A 12,178-nucleotide genomic window follows, 5' to 3' on the forward strand; every position below is an offset into this window, starting at 1 on the left:
ACAATCAGACGTGAGCTGAATTCGGAACAAGAGCCTCTGCTTCATCGTTTATTGAGCTTTTGATCAAAGTCTGAGTGAAAAAAAGATCGGCTATTTTAACTGTTTGAATGAAATACACAAAGGGCACCTTCCTTCGAGCCGGAGTCAAGCCAGCAACCTAAGGATTCCCTCTTGTTTTCACTACAATCCTCCACTCTACCAACTGAGCTATCAACAGTTGTCAGGAACTGCTCCCTGGCACATACTGCCCAATGTAGTGAAATGTTCCGGATGATTTAAATCCCAGATCGACATTGTTTCCAACTCGTTTCCTTAGTCTTGTTTACCTTGAATTTAAGCCACAAACCAGGATTCTACTGTATAAACTTCTGGAGATATTACAAAATGTTTGATGGAGCATCAATCATTCCAGGCGGAAATTGACACCTTTCTTTCTCGAGGGATCATATTAAACATTTCATTTGGATCGAGAAGAGGATCACCATGAGACACAAAACAAGCAGTTTCATTCTGTCTTTATTAGAATCTGTATCATAGCTAATGCATGTAAAGCCTTTAGTATGCGAGAGTGAGAGTTCAGTTATGCCAGGGAGTGTGAGAAAAGAGAACTGAAATTTAGTAAATTAATATTTAAATAGAGTGTAAATCTTCAAAGTGTCACTGCAAAATTATTACCAGCTGCCGGACGTACTTGTTTTGGGACTATTTCCAATAAGTACCGCATTAGTAGTTGTGTGTCCTTACTGGTATCTTTTAAACATTCGGTTATATACAAACGGGACAGAGACACAGTAATAATCCGATTTTAATGTGTCCTGCATTTTAACTTACTGAACAGATAAATTGAAATGTTCTGATTCAGGACCCCTGCAGTTTGTGCTAATTAGAACCACAATAATACTCCTGAGTCCTGAGCACCACACTGAGCAAAGGTTCAGCTGAACTCTGACTTTGTTCAGCACGACTTGTTGTTGCAGTTGAGCTCAGAGCTGGAGATGATCTCCATATTCTACCACACTAACTAGTCCTAAACGTAGTACACAGTACACACTTTTTAAAAACAATTTAAAATATTACACAAAGGCTGTAAAGCACACTCTAAATCGATCCGAATATTTGATTTCCGCGATCCGTTTAGGCAACATTAGGCAACGTGGCGCTTCTCCAGCAAAGCATTTCTCAGTTTTGTGAACTACTGGTGCTTTTATCACACCAATTGACGTATCTCGTCAGGATGGCCGAGTGGTCTAAGGCGCCAGACTCAAGGACTCCTGTCTTTCCATTGCTTGGGTGTTCTGGTCTCTGCATAGAGGCGTGGGTTCAAATCCCACTCCTGACAGCTTTTCCCTCTCTTGCATTTTTCCTGTCTTCTTGTGCTCGCTGACAACGACAGAAAGAAGAAAACGGAGAAACCGGCTTGCGGGCACATGATGGGCAGGGAAATGCTTCGTGAACACTTCAATGTGATTAGCAGAAAGTCAAATAGGCTTCGATTTCTCCCTTAAGAACTGTTTGGGGTGCCTGTAATCGAGTAAAGATTTACGGTCAAGGTATGCATTCAAAGGTGAAAGACCGAAATATAAATCCAGAAGAAGACGTATTAAAACATATTGTTTTCCCTGCGGTTTCCCCTGTATTTCATTAAATGTGGCATTGTGAAATCAGCCTGTAGCCCTACGGAATGCAGCCACTCTCCCGGTGACAGCGGCAGGAGCCGAGAGGATTAAATCAGAGCTCGAACAGAGAGTTTAAAAAATATGGGCAACTAGAACATAGATCATAGAACATTTTTATTAAACTTTCCTATCTGCTCGGCCTTACTGAAGTATTTTAGCTGCATTTTTGCTTCTATTTATATACTTTACAGTAGATAGTGTTTAGTAAGAGAAGAGAGATACAAGCGCTAAACCCCCACAATAACCAAACCTTAACTAAAGCAGGAAGATCAGTTTCTGCTCGAGACAGCCGTTTTCTGAACTGTAAACCCTCAACACTGGCTGGAGACGCTGTGTCCGGACTCCGGGAGGTTGTATAAGAAAAGACTCGGAGAGCTGCAGACTCATTGCTCTGCGCTCCCCGTGCGGAATGCGCGTGTCCTCCCTCCTTCATTACCTTCATACACTCCTCTCAAACCATATCAAACTCCTGGAATATTTCGGTGAACAGATACTGGGTCTTTCTTTCCGAGATCATAGGCAGAAACAATAAACACGGTGAAAACAGGAAGGTATTCTGATTGTATAGAGAAATGCGCAAAAATACATTTCCTAAAATCCAATAAAATCTAGTTACATTCTGATGCTATTTTGATGTATCTGAATAGTTTTGGCACAGTTGTTACAGCAAAGAGACAAATAAACTTTTTTAAATTTCATTCGAGCTGTAGTTTAGAAAATGTTTTTTCAATTCTCTAAATAATACAAACACAAACACCCGTTGTAAGCGACTGACCATTGATATTCTTGAATTATAAGCCCGTACACACGCTGGCAGGCAGTTCAGAGAATATGATGCCCCTGCAGGGGCCGAATATTAGACAGACGTATACATACAGTCATCGTGTGGAGTTTATTCCTCCTCTACCGCAGTCTTTGCCTCTTGTCACATTTGCGCTTAATTGTCGATATTTGTATAGAACACCGAATATCTTGAGGAAGCCTGTCAAGCGAAGATTGATGGATTATTGAGGTGCAAACACTGGTTCAAAATCAACATCCTCTGCTATTGCCGTTGTTTCTTTGATAATTTCTTCAAATTCCTCATCTGACCTTCAATATCGAGGGATATTGAGTATAATACCATACAAATTGTAACTTTCTTTTGATTGCCAGTTTTATTAAAATGCCATCCCCTTTTACAGTTATTTTAGATGTTTGGCAAGGCGTAATATCCCCCCTCTCACCCTCAGCTAAAATATTTTAAAAGTACAACAACATTACATTATATTGAACAGCGTTTATGTTAACATTTATATTCAAATTAAGGTAAAAATACGAAAATATTAAAATAGAACTCCGGCGATCTGTTGTTTTTGCTTGACAAGTTCTCGAACAATTTTGCAATGTTTTTTAAATTACTTTAGCTGAAGATGCAACGGGAGCATAAGTGAATTCTCCCTCATTCACTGGAACATATAATTCTATGGGTGAATACTAACTGCTTGCAAGTTGCCAATGTCGGTAATTATTGGAAATTCCCGGTAATGTTGACTCTGGTACTCAATTGTTTACTACTGCAAATATCAAAATAGTTCAGGTTTTGCGGAACAATTAAATTTTTGCGGTGATGATGTTTACTATAGGAAGAAGTGCGTCCCTGGGTGTGATCAAAAAACCCACCTGGGGATTAATAGCCGAAAACGCTAACCGATTGCACCACAGAAATGCTTGCACCTTACGCTTTTTTTCATTTACATACTTTTGGTGAACAAAAAAATTCGCTCGCATTTCATCTTTCGCAAGCTGTATGATTTAAAAAAAAACAAGTTGTTCTGCAAAGGAAATGAATAAACGCATTAAACCAAATCAAGAACTCTTTGAGTGTCCCAAATTACATGTTCTGTAAAACAAGACAGGAAAAAAAAAGGTACCGCTGGAAATCGGATCCAGGATTTCCTCTTTATGAAACAAGTCTTTTAACCAGCTTTACCACAGCACTGGCAGAATACTATTCTTATACAGGTGGGTACCCACCCTCAAACCTTTGTTCTCTCGCTACTGTTACAGGAGGCGTTGTAGGACTTTTTTAGTTCAGAAAAAGCTATCAATTCATCTTACATTTCTACTCCATCAATATTAGCAATGCTATCTTTACTAAGCTCTAAATATAGCTCTAAATAAATGCAAATTTTAAAATACATTTTAAAATAAATGCTATTCCATATGTTGTAACTTTGTGGTATTTAGAAATTTTAGGATGCAAGGGAAAGTATTACTGTATACAACTGTGAAAGAGGCTTGTATTTTAATACAATTTTCGATCAAAAGAAAACCAAAGTCCCTATGATATTACCGTCAATATCTCTTGATATCAACGTTCAGTTGAAAGATTTGAAGAAACTCTCAAACAAGCAACTGCAGTAGCAGAGAGTTTTGATTTAAACCGATGCTTGCAGCTCAATACTCCATTCATCCTTGAAAGAAGCAAAGACAGGGATATTTTGAGTGTCTCCATGATCCTCTTCTCAATCCAAAAGAAAGGTTTTATATGATCCTGATCCCACTAGAAAACGGGTCAATTTCAGTCTGCACTGATGTCCCTTCAAACGTTTTATAAGAACTCTGGACGTTTATACAGTGGAAGCCTGGTCCATTTCTTCTTCTGAACGAGACTATGGGAGTGAGTATTTTGACGTCGAACTGGGATTTAAATAGAGGAACACTACACTACATTGGGCTACACGTGTGAAAAAGCGTTTACTTTCCGACCTCTCGATAGCTCAATTGCTAGATCTTAAGACTATAGACAAAAACAGTGGGCATTTCTTATGTCCCTGGTTTGAATCCAGCTCGAAGGATGGTGTTTTCTTGTTCCTTAATCAAAAAGTGAAAATTGCGAATTTGTCTTTCACTTTGACGTTCACCCGAAAGCTCAGTATATAAAGAAGTAAAGGCTCCTGTTCTGGATCCTAATCCTAATCCTCACGTCTGATTGTTTTGCTCAGACCTTTAAAATGTACACTGTGGACTGTTTGCTCTTCCTAACACAATTAAAAAGCCGCCGACAAACTTATCGATCGGGAGTTTAGTTCAGTGATAGCGCGCACTTAAGACGCTCCGTTTTCTATCGCCGGCATCTCTGTATTCTTTTTAAACGCGATATTTTTTATTCTTCGTGTGTGAATTTCAGGGAGACTCATAAACCCTTTGTCTGTTTTAAAGATACATTATTTTAAACCAGGCATAATGAAAGACGTAGTAACTAGACACACATACAAGACACATGAATAGTAGCGGCTTTGAATGCAATACAAACGCCAATGGCGCAATGGATAACGTGTCTGATTACGGATCAGAAGACTTTAGGTTTGTACTCCTTCCTGGTTCGTGAAGAAGCTTTTAAACCTCACTACTCAACACTGACATCGTAGGGTGTGCGGTCCTACACAACCTTACTATCGACTGGATGAGTCTTCTGTTCAATCTCCGATTCTTTCCGCACATTCCTGCTATTTCACCACCGTTATTGTAGGATAACAGCCACAGACACGAGAAGATATACTATTCCGAACAAATGTCTTAAAAAATCACGTTGAAAAAGGTGACAATACGTTTTTGTTTCTTTAACTTAACCTTACTTTTGCCTGTAAAGTTCACATTATTTTCTGTAGCCGCAAATCCCCAATATTTCTGCTGTCTCCCGAGAAACACAAGCATGGAGTCAAATCATATTAAATAACACAACACATCTATTAATTTAACACCCAGATGTGACAGAACACATGTAAGACTTACACACAGCTTTTAATATGCTCTAGTGAATTTGCAGGTGTCCTGGGGAGGGAAGAGAACTGATATTAAGGAAATACATATTTAAAGGGGATGTAAGTCTTAAATGTGTTTTGTCACATCTGGGTGTTAACTGAATAATTTTTTAGCATTATTTATTGTGTTTTGACTCTATACTTGTGTTTCTCAGGAGAGAGCAGAAATATTGATGTTTACATTTCTATTCACATTCCCGGTGATATTGACTGAGGTAATGCAGAAGCATGTTCTCTATAACAATAAACGGTGCGAGAAGACAGGAAGAAAGGCACCGCTAGGATTTGAACCCAGAATCTCCTGTTTACTAGACAGGCGCTTTAACCAACTAAGCCACGGCGCCGGCAGAATCCCCCTCTTTTACTGCGACTTGGACACACCGCTCTGAGACACCTGCGTTCAGTAAGCGCTGAGTCGGCTGGCTGAGCACGTTGCCTCCTTTAGATTCAATAGGAGCCCCGACACTAAGAGAAACGTATAGAAATGGGTTTTATCCGGCACTTTTCATGTCCAATGCGCTTGACATCTCCCACGGGCGACAAAGTTCATTTACGACACCTTTCTTTCTTTCTTCTTTCAGCAGGAGTACAATAATGGCAACAACATGCTTGGAGTTCGGCATTTCATTTAGTCTGCGGAAACATCGTATCGGAATGAACTGCCTGAGATAAAAGAGTAATTGCGGCTTCAGATCGTTTTTACAGAGCATTGCGTTGTTCTGCTCATGCTGACTACACGCTTTCGATATGTCATTTACTGCAAGCGTTGCTTTTCCAGGTTTTTCTGAAATTCCTCGCATTTGAGCCAGCACTAAAACATTTCATTCCCGTCGCTGAATACATCGTGGAAACGGTATTTGCAACGGAATGCTGTCACACATGAAACATTTTCGTTATTCGGTTCTGAAGTTTGAAAATGAAAATAAAACGGGGGTCACCTCATAGGCTTGAAAGAAGTCCAAGCAGCATAAAAACCCACGAATTCTCACAAAGGCTGCACCTTTCTTCTGCTGCTTTTAGAAATCTGCCTTAAACATTTGAATGCATACCTTACTGCTGCTAATCACATTCACGTGTTTACGAAGCTTTTTTCTGTCCGTTATGTTTTTGCTAAGCAGTTTCTCCGTTTTCCTCGTACTGTGATTGTCAGTGAGCACAACAAGACTGAAACAGTGTAAAGGCAGGTAAAAAAGACAGGGTAAAACGCCTGACTGTCAGAAGTGGGACTTAAACCCGTGCCTCTATTTGGAGAGCGAAACACAAAGCTTAAAAGACACAAAGCTGTGAATTTGCTGTTTTAAACCGCTCGACTGTTCTAAAGATATGTGTGCAATCATTGCACCAGTTGCATCCGATTTTCTGTAACTTTAGGACGATTGATACGACTGGACATACACAATTTGTGGCGTTTAGCATGACATGGAAAACGGTACCGGAGCATTCGGGTCCGGACTACCAGACTCAGAAACAGTTTTTACCCCCGCACTATCAAACTATTAAACTCCCAGCCTCTCTCACTCTCTCCTCACCTCTCACCTATGATCTGAACCTCACAGTGCCTTCTTTCTTACCAAAAACCCAAACACACATTGAAAATCTACCTCTCCCATACATGTCAAAAGCTCACTCCCCATCATTTCTATCCCTTTATTTCATTCTTTTGATGCATGTTTTTGCACATAACCTGTTACCTTTTTGTTGTTTTGCACACTGCCTGTTGTTGTTTTTTGCACATCGGCTGTTGTCTCTTTCTTTTGTTATACAATTGTATTGTTGTTGTGTTTTTTTCTTTGTACTACTTATGTCCGAGAGCTAGCTAAATACCATTTCGTTATTCCATATACCTGCGTATGAGTATAATGACAATAAACTTGAACTTGAACTTTTAACTTGAATTTGAACTTGAACTTGACATAGTCTTGCAGGCAGTATATTATTTTATCGTTTACTCGTATAAAAAAACATGGTCTTCTCGTTCCTAAGTCAGATTTTTAGTGCTTTCGAACGTTACTTCCAACCTGGACTGACAGCTCACCAGATTTGTTTGTGATCAGACCATGGAGTGGGGGGCTGTACCAAGCGTAGGTTCCTTCCCAATGCTGAGGCGATCATTTGGAAGATGGGTGTGAAGAGAGACAAGCTTTGTCGACTAAAAAACAAGGCAGGATAAGCATGAACACTAATCACTGGCGACAGTTATGCTCTCTTACTATTGAGACTCCTACATTTTTTTTGAAGACTTTGAAACTAAAGGTAAGCGGAGACAAACGAAACAGGTACGGGTGGGGATTGAACCCACGATCTTCGGTTTACGAGACCGACGCCTTACCACTTGGCCACCACGCCTTCAAATAAAGAGGAGAATAATGTTGTTCAAATTATTTTTTTCTGAACCTGGTTTACATCGCCTGGAGGCAGCAACAACAATAAAAGGGATACTTAACAAGGAGATGCGCTGTAGCAGTGCAACTCCAACAGATGCTCCTGAAGAGACTGGAGGTTTAAGCCAGCTCCTTAGAGCGCTCGGCCGTGTTACTCTCAACAGCGGCTCTTCAGCTCTTGTTGTTTGACCTAGTGGTTTTATAACGCGTGGAAACGACCGCAACTTCATTTTCTGAGATGCTTTCGCTCATGTGGTGAAATCTCGACCTCTTTGGCATCTCTGGCAATAGTTTTTCCTGTAGAGCACCTCTGCTTATAGTGCCCTTGAAGTCATTTTATTTTTACAGGAAGACGCATTCCCTAACAATCTCTCCTGTTTTAGAAATGCTTCATAAGGCATGTTTGATTCAATGGACAAACAGTATACTAATTGTACAATGCAGATCTATGCGGCATTTGTACTGGATTTGACTGGGATTCTGAAATACTTCTTGAGAAGGTATTCAGATTTTCTTGAACCTATAATAAAAACACAGACCCGAAACTCCCTAGCTTCCAATCTCTTGCTGTCCTTAAACTCGGACGTGATGTTCTGCAGACGTGCAGTGTCCCTTTACTCTCGTTGTTTTCAAAACGACCTCCGTTGTCGGGCGCAGTTAAAGTGGAACTGGCCTGACCGCACAGGAAATTACTGAATGATAAAATGTTTCTACGGCTCAAAATGTCCCTTTAGACCCTCGTCATGTCTCTGTGAGGAACGGGTAGGTAGAGAGGTTTAACAGATGCTCACGATGTTTCACACGGGGTGTTACCTGTTGTAGTGTTTCAAAAGATGTGTTAGCGGACCACAGATTATCTTGAAAAGATTCGGGTTTGCACTGGCTGGGATTCAAACCTGACTCAATTATTTGGAAGGCGCCTGTACCACCAACGCACTTCCGAGAAGACCTTACAAATTATCACAATCCTCTCTCTCACCTACAAAGTTATGGAGACACAGACGTCCAATGAAAGCTCAAGGCTCAAATCCTTTGTTGTGATATCATTTTAATTAATATTAGCTTTGATAAGGTGTCATTTTTGCCACTTAAAGGTAAAGTCTGCTCCTTTTCTCCTGGTATAGAAAGAACGTGTTCCATCTTTGTTTAAAAACACCACTAAAAGTAAATTATTCAGCTCTACCGCCTGTGAGCATTGACAAGACATCTCAAAAGGACATATTAAATAAGAACACGATCCTTCCTGTTACCATTCCTGTGGTTGGGGCGTTGTTTCACCCTTTTGCGTTAAATCATCAGTACTGCTGTTTTTCTATGGATAGTTTAATCAAGAGCACTTAAAAGATGCAAAAAGCTTTCAAATAAAATAGAATTGAAAGACAGTCGAGTAAGGAGGTAGAAAAAAAGCACTCCCCCGTCTGGGAATCAACCACCGTCGCCCATGTAACTGGATACAAAAATAACAGATTAATTTGTGCCCAGTCTCTTGAAGCTTCGATGCGATTATTTTTCCTTCCTTATTTCTTCATTCCTATGAATTTACTCTGTAGTAGAAGAAACGCGAAAGTGGGAAACTGCAGGCATTCTTCGTGAGTGGTGTGATCAGTGAGCATTTGCACATCTCTAAGTCTGTTCCATAAACTTTATCATCGGGGATGTAGCTCAGTGTTAGAGCGCATGCTTTGCATGTATGAGGTCTCGGGTTCAATCCCTGGTATCTCCAGGTGCTTTTATATTAGAGTACTCGCATCGCAATCTTCTGTTGAGTGAGAACTCTTTGCTCGTGTTCAGAGAGAGCCAGGTTTACACAATTAAATGCAGTTTACACAATTAAACTCGACGTGCTGCAGGGTTGCGCTGCTATTTTAAATGTACCTCTTTTAATTCTGTTAAATCCTAAATTATTTGAACTAATAATTTAGTTCAAAATCAGGAAATCCAGAGATTGCTTCACACTTGTCGTGGCTGTTGCAGAAAACACCTGTTGAATCTCACCCGGGATTTCTTGATTGATCATTCAGCGAGCGAATCCTCCTTCTGAACTCAGCACTAAACTGAAAGCTTCACGAACTCCTCACTCCGTGTCCTGTACTGCTCTCGTGTAGATGTGAAGCACAGCCATAAACACACCTTGAACTTTTTCCGTTTGTTAAGGAAAATGCAAAAGAGCATGACAAGTATTGATCGTATAAAATATCCATGGCACAACTCGAGAAAGTACTGAAGGACTACACATCGACTTTTGATGATTACAAGAGATTCAAGAAACACAATCGTCCGCACCTGGGTTTGGATCCTGAACGCTAGAGTTAAAAGAACATAAGCGACGGATATGACCTATAAACTCTCTTAATTGTCTTATAGTTTATTAAATAAAACAATTTCTAAATGAATTCTAACTGTTGATAGACGATTTATTGAATTTTAACAAAATCACAATTACAACCTTTTTCGGTTAAACTGTTATTCACATGCTCTAACGTAAATAAACGTTAGTGTCTTCCGGTGTGTGAGTCAATTTCTCCAAAAAAATATTTGTTAGTCTGGCGGGAGGCTGTGCAAGGTGTTAAGAAATAGAATTTCTAAAAGACAGGCTCCCTAAGCTTAACATCAAGGCTGTTTTCTTTACAGAAATGCTCTTTAAATTTCAGCACTGTTGCAACTCCCTTTATAAAGGGTGTGCACAAGTATACAACCAAGGCATTGAAAGTTTTTTTTTTAATTATTGTTCCAAAAAATGTTCCATTTGTTTTCTTTTTAATGTTGTTGATTAAAAGATTTTATTAAATGTGAAAAAAATCTGAATGTGAAAAAAGGTCAAAATGCTATTGAAAAAAATCAGTAATGTGAGGAAAGATGGACTGTGGGAGCCCCTTAACTACCCATGTCATGCTGTATTTCTCACTCATTCTACTGGGAATGGTACACGTGACTTGCGAGGATCCCGACAGTGGTAACTTTCTTTCAGAGCCCGGATAGCTCAGTCGGTAGAGCATCAGACTTTTAATCTGAGGGCCCAGGGTTCAAGTCCCTGTTCGGGCGGATGTGCTATTCTTAAGTCTATTGTGAATGTCATTCTAAATAGTCTTTTATCTTTCACTCTTCTAGCTGTACTGTGGTTATTTTAAATGTCCATTACTTGTATTTACAGTAGTGTATTTAGTGTTTCATTTCACAAACCGAAAATGTTCAAGAAGATCTTGTCACTCTACTCCACGTCATTATCTAAATTAAATCACAGTAGAGTACAGGACACGCAGTGAGAGGCTCACACAGTGAGTACTCTTGAATACGACAAGAGGAAAGGCACACTGCACATCTGCAGAACATCACGTCCGAGTTTACAGTGACAGCAGAGGTTGGAACCGAAGTAGTTTTTTATTACTCGCTCGCTGAACGATCTCTCAAGAAACCTCGGTTGAGATTTAACGGGTGTCTAATAATCACGTTCAAAAAGGTGACGATGTTTTTTTTTAACTAGGTAGCCTTAATGGCATCGTGGTGTGAGTAGATCTTAAAGCAGCTGCAGACAGAGTACCCGTAATGGCAACACGTTTCTGCTTTGAGTTCGGCTTTTCTTATTTCTTCTGCAGAACCAGTGGTATCGGAATATACTGATCCGCATAAAAAGCGCTTTCGGGTTCTGATCATTTTTATTGAGCGCTGCTCTAAACTTTTGCTCGGGCTAGTTTTCCCCATGAAAAAAAGACATATCCCTAATTACATGATTTCACTTTTTTTCTTATCAACGAGTAGAAAGAAATAAAATATATACTTCATTATAAGTACCACAGGCAAGATGCCGTTGCGTTCAGGTCGCAGTTACCCCTGGAGACGTTTGCTAAAATCTCACTTCTAATAAAGAGGTCTTTCTCGTTAGAGTAGGATCGATAGAAGCCTTAAGCGGGGGAAAAAATCACAACATCTCGCATTTCACGTGTTTAATGTTAACTGTCTCAGTGGTTGCTTTGGTGATTGATGGCTCTTCTCCCTCGCAGGGTGACGGCAAACGTCTTCAGGGAGGGAGTCTCCCACGCACGGCTTGTCTTTATCAAGAGCTGAGACAACAGAAACAGACTTCCAACTGACATTAATTACTTCTTGAGCGTTTATGACCGTCTTTAAAAGTTGAGAGCAGGTGAAAAAGTCTTTGGAAATGAGGAAATGACTGCCGACAGTAAACAGAGCTGACGCTCAGCTGCAGACAAGCGCTCCTCGTTAGTACAGTATAGTGCTGAGTACCCCCGCTTGTTGCGCGGGAGACTGGGGTACGTTTCTGTGACAGGGCGCTGGTTTAATTTTTTAACAACCTGAC

At 40.1% G+C, this 12,178-nt stretch overlaps 4 non-coding genes across 4 annotated transcripts; 2 read left to right on the forward strand and 2 right to left on the reverse strand.

Moving 5' to 3' along the window:
• Positions 1-1,228: 1,228 nt before the first annotated feature.
• trnal-caa (transfer RNA leucine (anticodon CAA)) lies at positions 1,229-1,339 on the forward strand. The gene is made up of 2 exons: positions 1,229-1,266; positions 1,294-1,339. It is a non-coding gene; the product is annotated as a tRNA-Leu (tRNA).
• A 4,413-nt stretch (positions 1,340-5,752) lies between these two features.
• Positions 5,753-5,826, reverse strand: trnat-agu (transfer RNA threonine (anticodon AGU)). Its single transcript has one exon. It is a non-coding gene; the product is annotated as a tRNA-Thr (tRNA).
• A 1,930-nt stretch (positions 5,827-7,756) lies between these two features.
• Positions 7,757-7,828, reverse strand: trnat-cgu (transfer RNA threonine (anticodon CGU)). Its single transcript has one exon. It is a non-coding gene; the product is annotated as a tRNA-Thr (tRNA).
• Positions 7,829-10,832: 3,004 nt separating this feature from the next.
• trnak-uuu (transfer RNA lysine (anticodon UUU)) lies at positions 10,833-10,905 on the forward strand. Its single transcript has one exon. It is a non-coding gene; the product is annotated as a tRNA-Lys (tRNA).
• The last annotated feature ends 1,273 nt before the right edge of the window (positions 10,906-12,178 follow it).

This window comes from Lepisosteus platostomus, chromosome 5, assembly GCF_059453375.1.
Source record: "Lepisosteus platostomus isolate fLepPlt1 chromosome 5, fLepPlt1.hap1, whole genome shotgun sequence".
Lineage (NCBI taxonomy): Eukaryota > Metazoa > Chordata > Actinopteri > Semionotiformes > Lepisosteidae > Lepisosteus > Lepisosteus platostomus.